Source organism: Euprymna scolopes, chromosome 27 (assembly GCF_053919585.1).
Source record: "Euprymna scolopes isolate OS-2025 chromosome 27, ASM5391958v1, whole genome shotgun sequence".
Taxonomy (NCBI): domain Eukaryota; kingdom Metazoa; phylum Mollusca; class Cephalopoda; order Sepiida; family Sepiolidae; genus Euprymna; species Euprymna scolopes.
The window spans coordinates 110172287-110185634 of NC_136508.1; positions in this window are offsets into that span (position 1 = coordinate 110172287).

Consider the following 13348-nt stretch of genomic DNA (forward strand, 5'->3'; position numbering starts at 1 on the left):
ATAATTTCTTGTTTTTGAACCCAGTAAGACCAAGAGAACAAAATGAAAGATGGACTAAACCGTATGAGAAATGGTTATATGAGGAGAGGAAAATTATGTTCTCAATTTCTTTACTAACTCAGTGTTCGAGAGATAAAGTATTTTATTGGAAGATTCGAATATCTATGTATCTCATATAGACTTCAAGACAATCAAATGTGTGAATATTGTTGTCCACAAAATCACATTCAGTGAAATATGAAAAATCCCACAGGGGAAAAGCCACATTCTTGTGAAGTGTGTGAATATTCTTGTTCTAGAAAATCAAATTTAGTAGAACATATGAGAACTCACACTGGCGAAAAGCCATATTCTTGCCAAGTTTGTGAATATTCTTGTTCTCGAAAGTCAAACTTAGTGACACATATGAGAATTCATACTGGGGAAAAGCCACATTCTTGTGAAGTGTGTGGATATTCTTGTTCTCAAAAGTCAGACTTAGTGAAACACATGCGAACACATACTGGGGAAAAGCCACATTCTTGTCAAGTGTGTGGATATACTAGTTCTAGAAAATCAAATTTAGTGAGCCATATTAGAAAGCACACTGGGGAAAAACCACATTCTTGTGAATTGTGTGGATATTCTTGTTCTAATAAATCATCGTTAGTGGATCATATGAGAAATCATACTGGGGAAAAGCCACACTCTTGTGATGTTTGTGGATATTCTAGTTCTGAAAAATCAAAATTAGTGAGACATATGAGAACGCACACTGGAGAAAAGCCACATTCTTGTCAAGTGTGTGGCTATTCTTTTTCTGAAAAATCAACTTTAGTGACACATATGAGAACTCATACTGGGGAAAAGCCACATTCTTGTCAAGTGTGTGAATATGCTTGCTCTACAAAATCACAATTAGTTAAACATATAAGAACTCATACCGGAGAAAAGCCACATTCTTGTGAAGTGTGTGGATACGAGTGTTCTGAAAAATCAACGTTAGTGAGACATATGAGAACTCATACTGGGAAAAGAGAGAGTTTGAATGCTTACTAGACACTGTCCTCGAGTGTTTAAGGTCTCTCTGTACAGGATTTGTCAGAACAACGTGGCATGAGGATACTTTTTCCATAGAAGTAAACCCTGACTAAATATCCACAATCATGTAGTATTTATTGCCCAAAGAAAATCGCCTCACTATGGCTTACCCACATAAGATTTTCCGAGGAAAATGGTGGAAGAATAAGAGACCAAAACAAAAGATATGCTACAACATATAAAAATGGTTAATTAGGGAGAGGAAAATTATGTTCTCAATTTCTTTACTAACTCCGTGTTTGAGAGATAAAAAACTTTAATAGAACATTCGAATTACTATGTTAGTGTTAGTCCCAGGTTGTGGGCCCATTGATTTATGAGAACTTCGACTGAAATAAAATAAAACACAAAAGAGAAAAGCCACATACATGTAAAGTGTGTGGATTTTCTTGTTCTCAAAAACCTGTCCTTGTTACACATGGTCCTTTAAAGAAATAAATATACCGGTTGTGATAGGATAAATAAAAAAGATAAATGTAAAGAATCTCTGCATAGAATAAAATTTCTGATTGAAGGTGCTATCCTCATTCTATAGAAACCATTACGTTTACATCAACAATTTGCTGATTGGTAGGTTACACAAACATAACTTATTACAGGCGATGCAAACTCATCCTCAGAAGAATGAGGGACTACTCCGTAAGAAATAATGAGAAACACATAAATATACTGTGAGAAAGAGATAATACCTAAATACTCTGTCTTACTACAATATAAATAGTCGTTACTACAACTGGTTGCTTACAACATCTGTGCAATATTATTGTCTGAAGTATAGCTTAAAAACAAGCAAGGTGAAGAATTTTTGCATTGACAACCAATTGTTGATTAATAAGATAATCAATTAGGTTGTAGGAAGTGGCAGAAATTCTAATCTTTGTTTATCAATTTACACAAGACAAAACATTCAACAAACAAGGGATAAAGTAGATATCAACGTAACGAAATGCTATAGCCATGCGATATTATTGTCTGAAGTATAGCTTAAAAAGAACAAACAAGTTGAAGTAGTTTTGCATTTACAAGCGACAATCAAATAAGCATTAATAAGATAATCAATTAAGGTGGTAGAAAGGTGCAGATAATTACAATCAAATAAGCATTAATAAGATAATCAATTAAGGTGGTAGAAAGTGGCAGATAATTATAATCTTTGGATTAATTCCCAATGATAATTTACACAAGGCAAAAATTCAACAAACAAGAGATAAAAGTAGATATTAAATATATCACAATGTAATGAAAACAAGGTTGAAATGATAGAGGCAGGAATAATTCCTGGAATATTAACGTTGGATTGATTTCCAGTATGACAAAATCAATGCATAGACAAGCTACCAAATTTCTGGCTGAAGAAGCTAACATCACTCCATAGCAACTACTGTTGTTGTTTCACTAATCCTTTGATTTGTAAGGAGGCTTCAAAAACATGACTAATAAAAGGCGATACAATCCTCATATCACCATAACAGTCAAGCAATGTGTCTTAGAAAATACAAACGAATATAAAAGCTCTTCACTCAGCTGGTTACATACAACATCTATGAACAATTATTGTCTCAAGTGTAGCTTTGTAGGAGACTAAGATATATAAATACCCCAATCCCGTTACAAAAGAATAATGAAACGAATAGTAATTGAAGGAAACAAAGACTCAAGTAATGGATAAGATAAACGTCGTTTATTTGCTGTTGAAAGAAATGAACATTTTAGTTATAACATGTCCGCGCGTATGTAACCAATGTCCGTTGCAGGACTGGTGTTGTAGCAAGAACAGGAAATGTGTTTTCATCTCAAGTTTGGGTCATTATTGTTTGTTTGCGCGTGGGAATTGAAGTGAGTGTTGTAGTGGAAATGAGAATCCAGCATGTAGGCAAGGAAGAGGATATTAGAGTTTTCATCAGTTAGTAGTCAGCTACGCGAAGGTGTTCTTAGTGGCCAGTAGTAGATGGAGAGAGAAAGAGGGAGAATGTATACATACAGTCATTAGCTCGTGCCCCATACATAGTAGGAAGTGGGCGTGAAGTGCGCGTGTGCCGAAACGGCGGCGGCTTGTTCGCCCAACCTCTCTAGTTGAGAGTTGGTCCTAAAAAGAGGATTAGAAACAGCTTGTCTCCATGTTTTATAATCGCTTCTGGAGTGTCTTTTGCGCATGTGTATTTCCTTAGAAAGCGGAAGTGACGGCGTCTATGTGTGTGTTCGTGTTCGCATGTGTGAGTACATGTGTATACGTAAGCGTGTGTGTATATATACGTGAATGTGAGTGTATGTACGCGAACGTGAATATGTGTACATGTGTGGACGTGGGCGCATATGTTTGTGTGTGCGTATGTATATGACAGCTTGAAATCTGAATGTGTGTTTTGTGTGAGACTTGAAAAAGGCTCGTACAGCTTAAAAAAGAACAATCAGGATGAAGGAGGAAGTGTTTTCCCACCAGTTGATTAACAAGATCATCAATGAAGGTTGTACAAAACAACAGAGAATTCTAATCTTGGCTTCGATTGATTACCAATGAGAATTCACACTGAGCAAAATAATCAAGAGTATTAGTGAACCTTAGACATAAGTCTAAGTTATGAAAACAAGGTCGAAATGCTAGAGCCAAGAATAAACTCTGGAATGTAAAAGTTGGATCGATTCTAGTATTGTAAAATTTCGACATAGACTACCTATCAGTTTTCTGACTGAGGAAACTCATATCACTCTATAGCAAAAACGAGTAAGACACTACGCTATTGAACAATATCGATCTCACTACCAAATATTGTATTAAAAATTTCAATTGTTTTGTAAATCTTGTTTAATTATTTCAATTAATTTTTCAATTGAATAAAGTTAACAGATGAGTAATAAAATTATCTTATCTTTTTTTGTTCATTTATTCATTTTAATTTCATTGTTATTAATGATTAATTATTTTATGTTAGTTTATTAAGTGTTTATTTAAAGCAATGTTATAATTTTTCTTCATTTTTTATTTATATTTAATAGTTATTAAAAATAATCATTTTATGTCAGTTTATCAAGTGTTTAGATAAAGCAATACCATAATTTTTTGTTCACTTATTCATCTAAGTTTAATAGTTATTAATAATTAATTATTTCTACGTTAGTTTATTAATGTTCATATAAAGCAATGCTAAATTTTTTTATTTATTCATTTAAATTAAATAATAATTTCTATGTTAGTTTAGTAAGTGTTCGTATAAATGAATGCTATCATTATTCATTCATTTACATTTAATAGTAATTAATGAATAATCATTCTATGTTAGTCTATTAAGTGTTCATCTGAATTTAATAGTTACCCCTTATCAAGCCCAAGTGACTTTTGTTCAACAATTTGTAAAAAATTAATCACTCAAAGTAGGTAGTTGGTTTCAATATCAAATAATTCTAAAAATATTATGCCAAGTAACTGCGAAATCAAATTTAATAGATTACAACCCAGATGTATAGGGACTGCCAAATGATTGTGAAGATTAGACCTCATATGTCCGTGACGTCAGATTTGTGTGTAGTATACGAACTATGGAAAAGTAGAAGCGACTTAATGAATTTTTAAAACCTTTATCATTATCAAACTGCAATTAATGATTAATCTTTGTTATAATTTTGTTAGATTTTAAGATTGACACAGTTTAACGATTAACAATATTATAAACATTTGTATATTAAATAGGAAATACGTTTTTACCGAATGTTCTTTTCGTTACCTACGGGGTTCCATATTTTGTTCGGCAAAAAGAGACAAACAAAATATGAGGGAGGACCTACAAAATACTTAATATTTGTGCAATAATATTTTCCAATTGATTTTAATCTGCCGATAAAATAGCTGACAAGAGTAATGTTTATATTAAAACTTTATATTTAAAAAAATTTAAACACAATTAAAAATCTATGTTGTAACGGAACATTTTGAAATAATGGAATTTTGATCGTTTTAATCTTTTAAAAATTAATTAATGTTTACGAAGTTTCTTTTTCTTGACAATTCAACTGATTATAGTATATATTAATTTGAAAAACTCTATTAAAAAAAAACATAATAATATTAAGTTTATATCAATTTTTTAATTGCAACCTCAAGGTAAATTTTTGTTCAATATGTGTATTTAAATTTAAAAAAAATAAATATTTTTTTACTTATTTGAACTCTTATGTTTCATAATAAATAGAAATTTCGATAGGTTTAAATATATTTTGTTCGAATTTCGAACAAATAAATAGGGGGCACGCACTAAAAAAAACATTCCGCTCTCATATATTTTATGAAAACTGCATTTTATATGTAATTTCATTCTAAAATGAATAAGTATCCAAATTTTCCCGGAAATCTGACCATTAGTTGATTTTTGCTAGATTTATTAAATATTGGTATGTTTTCACGTTCGGAATGTCTACTACATGGGAACGTTATTTTAAAGCGCCAATTATGTAAACACGATTTTCGTCTCACAATTTCACTATTTTCGTTCGATGAAAAAAATTTTTTTTTTAATTATTACTGGTTTATTTTTCCCTTCTTTTAAATGGTACAAAAGTTATACTGATAATATTAACTTATAATAAAGTTACATATAGGGTGGGGCAATTCTGTGGTGACTTTTGGCAGTCTCTACAGATGTACAATGTTATCTCGCATACACTTCCATATTTACATGAATAAACCAGAAACTAGCAGGAGCAGCAGCAGCGATAGCGACAATAATGGCGACGCTAAGACAAAGCCGTTCACCGATACAATGCAAATGAACACGCTAAACACACACAACGACTTTAAATCCCATTTTTTCATGTACACACATCAGTAGAATAACTGGCACCACACTTCAACAACAACAAAAAAAAACGCCAGAGAAAGCCGTACATCAAAAGAAAAAACAAAATACAGAACACAAACATCACATCAAACGTAACTGCGGCAGCATATAAACATGAATAATTATTTCACGAAACACTGCAACTACAATACTGACTAGATTACATTCACCACTTTCTTAGCTTTAAATCGATATAACACATACATACACCAAACAGACTATTCCCTACAATTTTAGCTTTAAATCGATATAACACATGTATACATACACTAAACAAACGATTCCCTGCCACGCATTTAAACACAAAAAACAAACACAACTAAAAAGCGAAAAAGTTTACCAACGTTAAAGCTGCTTTTTGTCTACTACTACGTCCGACAACCAGCAGATCGGCCCCTGGACGTCAAGCTGTGACTCTCAACGCACCACTAGGTGTATCAGAATTTTGGGACAAGTCGCCATTGAAAACTTTTCATTAAATAGACTCTCCACGCATAATAACTTCTAACAATATGAAAATGTAATTTCAAATCATAATTTTTATTTCAATAAAATGAGGAAAGACCAAAATTTAATATCATAAAAGGTTTCACCGAAAAAATATACAATTTTTTTTCATCGGTTTTATTTTAAAAAAAAGTTCACGAAAAACAAAAAAAACGTAACTCGTGTGGATGTAATATATATATATATATATATATATAACTGTGAACAAATCACTTACCTGTTTCAAATTATTAATATTTGATTGCTTCTAAATGCTTCTAATGTTCCGGTATGAGAATTTAATTATATTTATATATTATACTCGATGTATTTTTTAAATGAAAGGATTTTTCAACCAAGTATCGGTTCTCGACGTTTGCTTATCAGCCATTAAAATACCCGTATGTAAAAAGAATTCTCACTTTGATATGTGTGGGAACATGCCAACCGGATGCTAACGTCTCCAGCATAAAAGACAAAATAAAAAATCTTCGTTTGCACATGGCTCCACGCATCGCTTCCGTTTGGAAAAAGAAAAATAAGAAACCATAAAAAGAATTATGAACCAATGGCAGAGCTCCCCGCCGAAAATAAAGGCCTAAATTATCACAGCCGCTGGGAGCCGGTTTACGACTATAAAAGGAGGGGACCAGAAAGAAAAAGAAGGAGAGATTCGCCCAGCTGCGTCAGTGAACGCACGGACAGTCTTCCACCCGACCTAAAGAAATGAAGAAGAAAAAGAAAAGAAAAGAAAAGGAGATTCGCCCAGCTGCGTCAGTGAACGCACAGACAGTCTTCCACCCGACCTAAAGAGAAGAAGAAGAAGAAGAAGAAGAAGAAGAAGAAGAAGAAGAAGAAGAAATAAGGCACCAGTGAACTGAAGCCAACTCCACTCTCACGTTATGGGCTGAGACGCCTTCAATTCTAACAATGCCTATCTTACACAAACCAAAGAAGAAAAAGAAGAAAAACACAGGAGGCAAAGACGCTGCGCTGCTAGGTTGATAAATGTAGTGGCCGCTCTCAAGTTAAAAGCCTGACACATATCACCGAAGTAGCACGACCGGCCGCTCACTTCCCACCCCCGTCGTCTGAAAAGATAAGTACGCTTTGTTTAATTATACTACCCTACTCAAGTTCATTCCGTATCAATGCATACACACGCTGGACTATCATTCTCAATTTTCCTACAACAATTATTTCTCTTCCCACGCGCGAACAAACAATAGTGACCCGAACTTGAGATATAAACACATTTCCTTTTCTTGCTACAACACCAGTCCTGCAACGAACATTGGCCACATACGTGCGGACATATTGTAACTAAAACGTTCATTTCTTTCAATAGCAAATAAACCACGTTTATCTTATCCATTAACTGAGCCTTTGTTTCCTTCAATTCCTCATTCGTTTCATTATTGTCTTGTAACGGTATTGGGGTATTTATATATACTAGTCCCCTACAAAAATGGTGACCCCGCCCCTTTATTTAAATGAAATGGATGAGGTTGAACGAAGCATGCATACACACCTACAAACATCCTAGGAACACTTCACATCTTCTAAATAAAACTATCAAAAAAAAAAAAACAAAAAAAACTCCTCAACCTCCAAAAAAAAAAAAAACCTTTGAGCCATAAATGGCGAACCAACCAACGAACCAACCAACAAACCAACGAACCAACCAAGAAACCAACCCAACCAACCAACGAACCAACCCACCAACGAACCAACCAACGAACCAACCCACCAACGAACCAACCCACCAACGAACCAACCAACGAACCAACCCACCAACGAACCAACCAACGAACCAACCCACCAACGAACCAACCAACAAACCAACCCAACCAACCAACGAACCAACCCACCAACGAACCAACCAACGAACCAACCCACCAACGAACCAACCAACGAACCAACCAACCAACGAACCAACCCACCAACCAACCAACCAACCAACCAACCAATCCACTAAAATCCTCACGGGCACTCTCGGAATAGCTCCGCTATTTCGGGTGGCGATGTGTGTGGGAACATGGCAACCGGATGCTAACGTCTCCAGCATAAAAGACAAAATAAAAAATCTTCGTTTGCACATGGCTCCACGCATCGCTTCCGTTTGGAAAAAGAAAAATAAGAAACCATAAAAAGAATTATGAACCAATGGCAGAGCTCCCCGCCGAAAATAAAGGCCTAAATTATCACAGCCGCTGGGAGCCGGTTTACGACTATAAAAGGAGGGGACCAGAAAGAAAAAGAAGGAGAGATTCGCCCAGCTGCGTCAGTGAACGCACGGACAGTCTTCCACCCGACCTAAAGAAATGAAGAAGAAAAAGAAAAGAAAAGGAGATTCGCCCAGCTGCGTCAGTGAACGCACAGACAGTCTTCCACCCGACCTAAAGAGATGAAGAAGAAGAAGAAGAAGAAGAAGAAGAAGAAGAAGAAATAAGGCACCAGTGAACTGAAGCCAACTCCGCTCTCACGTTATGAGCCGAGACGCCTTCAATTCTAACAATGCCTATCTTACACAAACCAAAGAAGAAAAAGAAGAAAAACACAGGAGGCAAAGACGCTGCGCTGCTAGGTTGATAAATGTAGTCGCCGGTCTCAAGTTAAAAGCCTGACACATATCACCGAAGTAGCACGACCGGCCGCTCACTTCCCACCCCCGTCGTCTGAAAAGATAAGTATGCTTTGTTTAATTATACTACCCTACTCAAGTTCATTCCGTATCAATGCATACACACGCTGGACTATCATTCTCAATTTTCCTACAACAATTATTTCTCTTCCCACGCGCGAACAAACAATAGTGACCCGAACTTGAGATATAAACACATTTCCTTTTCTTGCTACAACACCAGTCCTGCAACGAACATTGGCCACATACGTGCGGACATATTGTAACTAAAACGTTCATTTCTTTCAATAGCAAATAAACCACGTTTATCTTATCCATTAACCGAGCCTTTGTTTCCTTCAATTCCTCATTCGTTTCATTATTGTCTTGTAACGGTATTGGGGTATTTATATATCCTAGTCCCCTACAAAAATGGTGACCCCGCCCCTTTATTTAAATGAAATGGATGAGGTTGAAGGAAGCATGCATACACACCTACAAACATCCTAGGAACACTTCACCTCTTCTAAATAAAACTATCCAAAAAAAAAAAAAAAAAAAAAACCTCCTCAACCTCCCCCCAAAAAAAAAACCTTTGAGCCATAAATGGCGAACCAACCAACAAACCAACCAACAAACCAACAAACCAACGAACCAACCAAGAAACCAACCCAACCAACCAACGAACCAACCAACCAACGAACCAACCAACGAACCAACCCACCAACGAACCAACCCACCAACGAACCAACCAACGAACCAACCCACCAACGATATGCAAAATATTTGCATACATATATTCAAATGTTATGATCCTTAAGGTAAACATATTTACATACATATATACAGATTTTATGAGTCTGAAAATTTACATATTTGCATACATATATACAGATGTTATGATGCTGAAGGTTTACATATTAGCATATATATATATATATATACAGATTTTATGATGCTGACGGTTTACATATTTGCAAACATATATTGAGATTTAATGATGTTGAAGGTTTACATATTTTCATACATATATTCAGATTTTATGATGCCGACGATGCACATATTTGGATACATATATTCAGATTTCATGATGCTGAAGGATTACATAGCCGCATACATATATTCAGATTTTATGACGTTGAAGGTTTACATATTTGCATACATATATTCAGATGTTATGATGCTTAAGGTGTAAATATTTGCATACATATATTCAGATTTTATGATGATAAAGGTTTACATATTTGCATACATATATACATCTTTTATGATGCTGAAGGTGTAGATATTTGCATACATATATTAAGATTTTATGATGCTGAAGGTTTACATGTTTGCATACACATAGATTTTATGATGCTTAAGGTCACCATATTTGCATACCTATACTAGGATTTTATGATGCTGAAGCTTTTCATATTTGCATAAATATATACATTGTTTATGATGCTGAAGGTAAACATATTTTCATACATATATTCAGATATTATGATGCTAAAGGTCTAAATATTTGCATACATATATTCAGATGTTATGATGCTTAAGATCAATATATTTGCATACATACATTCAGATTTATTGATGCTGAAGATTAACATATTTGCATACACATATTCAGATTTTATGATTCAGAAATTCCACATATTTGCATGCATATATTCAGATTTTATGATGCTGAAAATGAACATATTTGCATACATATATTCAGATTGTATGATACAGAAGGTTTACGTATTTGCATACATATATTCAGATTTTCTGATGCTGAAGGTTTACATATTTGCATACATATATTCAGATTTTATGATGCTGAAGATAAACATATTTGCATACATATATTCAGATGTTATGATGTTAAAGGTTTACATATTTGCATACATATATTCAGATTTTATGATGCTGAAGGTCTACATATTTGCATAGATATAATCAGATTTGATGTTGCTGAAGGTTTATATCAACATAAAACCTGTATATATGTATGCAAATATGTAAACCTCTCCCATGATAAAATCTTAATGTATGTATGCAAATATGTACATCGTCAGCATCATAAAAGATGTATTTATGTATACAAATATGTAAACATCTAAACCTTCAACATCATAAAATTTGCATATATGTATGCATATATGTAAACCTTTAGCATCATAAAATCTTAATATATGTATGTAAATATGTACACCTTAAGCATCATAAAAGATGTATATATGTATACAAATATGATAACTTCTTGCATCATAAAATCTGAATATATGTATGAAAATATGTAAATCTTCAACATCATAAAATCTGAATATATGTATGCAAATATGTAAACTTCGTGCATCATAAAATCTTAATATATGTATGCCAATATGTAATCCTTCAGCATCATAAAGTCTGAATCTATGTATACAAATATGTTGACCTTCAGCATCATAAATCTGAATATCTGTATGCAAATATGTTAACCTTCAACATCATAACATCTGAATATATGTATGCAAATATGTTAACCTTCAACATCATAAAATCTGAATATATGTATGCAAATATGTGAACCTTCAACATCATAAAATCTGAATATATGTATACAAATATGTTAACCTTCAACATCATAAAATCTGAATATATGTATACAAATATGTTAACCTTCAACATCATGAAATCTGAATATATGTATACAAATATGTAAACCTTCAGCATCATAAAATCTGAATATATGTATGCAAATATGTTAACCTTCAACATCATAAAAGCTGAATATATGTATGCAAATATGTAAACCTTCAACATCATGAAAGCTGAATATATGTATACAAATATGTGAACCTTCAACATCATAAAATCTGAATATATGTATGCAAATATGTTAACCTTCAACATCATAAAAGCTGAATATATGTATGCAAATATGTGAACCTTCAACATCATAAAATCTGAATATATGTATACACAAATGTTAACCTTCAACATCATAAAATCTGAATATATGTATACAAATATGTGAACCTTCAACATCATAAAATCTGAATATATGTATGCAAATATGTTGACCTTCAGCATCATAAAATCTGAATATATGTATGCAAATATGTTAAACTTCAACATCATAAAAGCTGAATATATGTATGCAAATATGTTGACCTTCATAATCATAAAAGCTGAATATATGTATGCAAATATGTTAACCTTCAACATCATAAAATCTGAATATATGTATGCAAATATGTGAACCTTCAACATCATAAAATCTGAATGTATGTATGCAAATATGTAAACCTTCAGCATCATAAAATCTGAATATATGTATGCAAATATGTAAACCTTCAGCATCATAAAATCTGAATATATGTATACAAATATGTGAAACTTCAGCATCATAAAATCTGAATATATGTATGAAAATATGTGAACCTTCAACATCATAAAATCTGAATATATGTATGCAAATATGTGAACCTTCAACATCATAAAATCTGAATATATGTATACAAATATGTGAACCTTCAGCATCATAAAATCTGAATATATGTATGAAAATATGTAAACCTTCAACATCATAAAATCTGAATATATGTATACAAATATGTGAACCTTCAACATCATAAAATCTGAATATATGTATACAAATATGTGAACCTTCAACATCATACAATCTGAATATATGTATACAAATATGTAAACCTTCAGCATCATAAAATCTGAATATATGTATGCAAATATGTGAACCTTCAACATCATAAATCTGAATATATGTATGCAAATATGTGAACCTTCAGCATCATCAAATCTGAATAAATGTATGAAAATATGTGAACCTTCAACATCATAACATCTGAATATATGTATGCAAATATGTGAACCTTCAACATCATAAAATGTGAATATATGTATGAAAATATGTGAACCTTCAACATCATAGAATCTGAATATATGTATACAAATATGTGAACCTTCAACATCATAAATTCTGAATATATGTATGAAAATATGTTAACCTTCAACATCATAAAATCTGAATATATGTATACAAATATGTGAACCTTCAACATCATAAAATCAGAATATATGTATACAAATATGTTAACCTTCAACATCATAAAATCTGAATATATGTATACAAATATGTGAATCTTCAGCATCATAAAATCTGAATATATGTATGCAAATATATGAATCTTCAACATCATAAAATCTGAATATATGTATGAAAATATGTTAACCTTCAACATCATAAAATCTGAATATATGTATACAAATATGTGAACCTTCAACATCATAAAATCTGAATATATGTATACAAATATGTGAACCTTCAACATCATAAAATCTGAATATATGTATA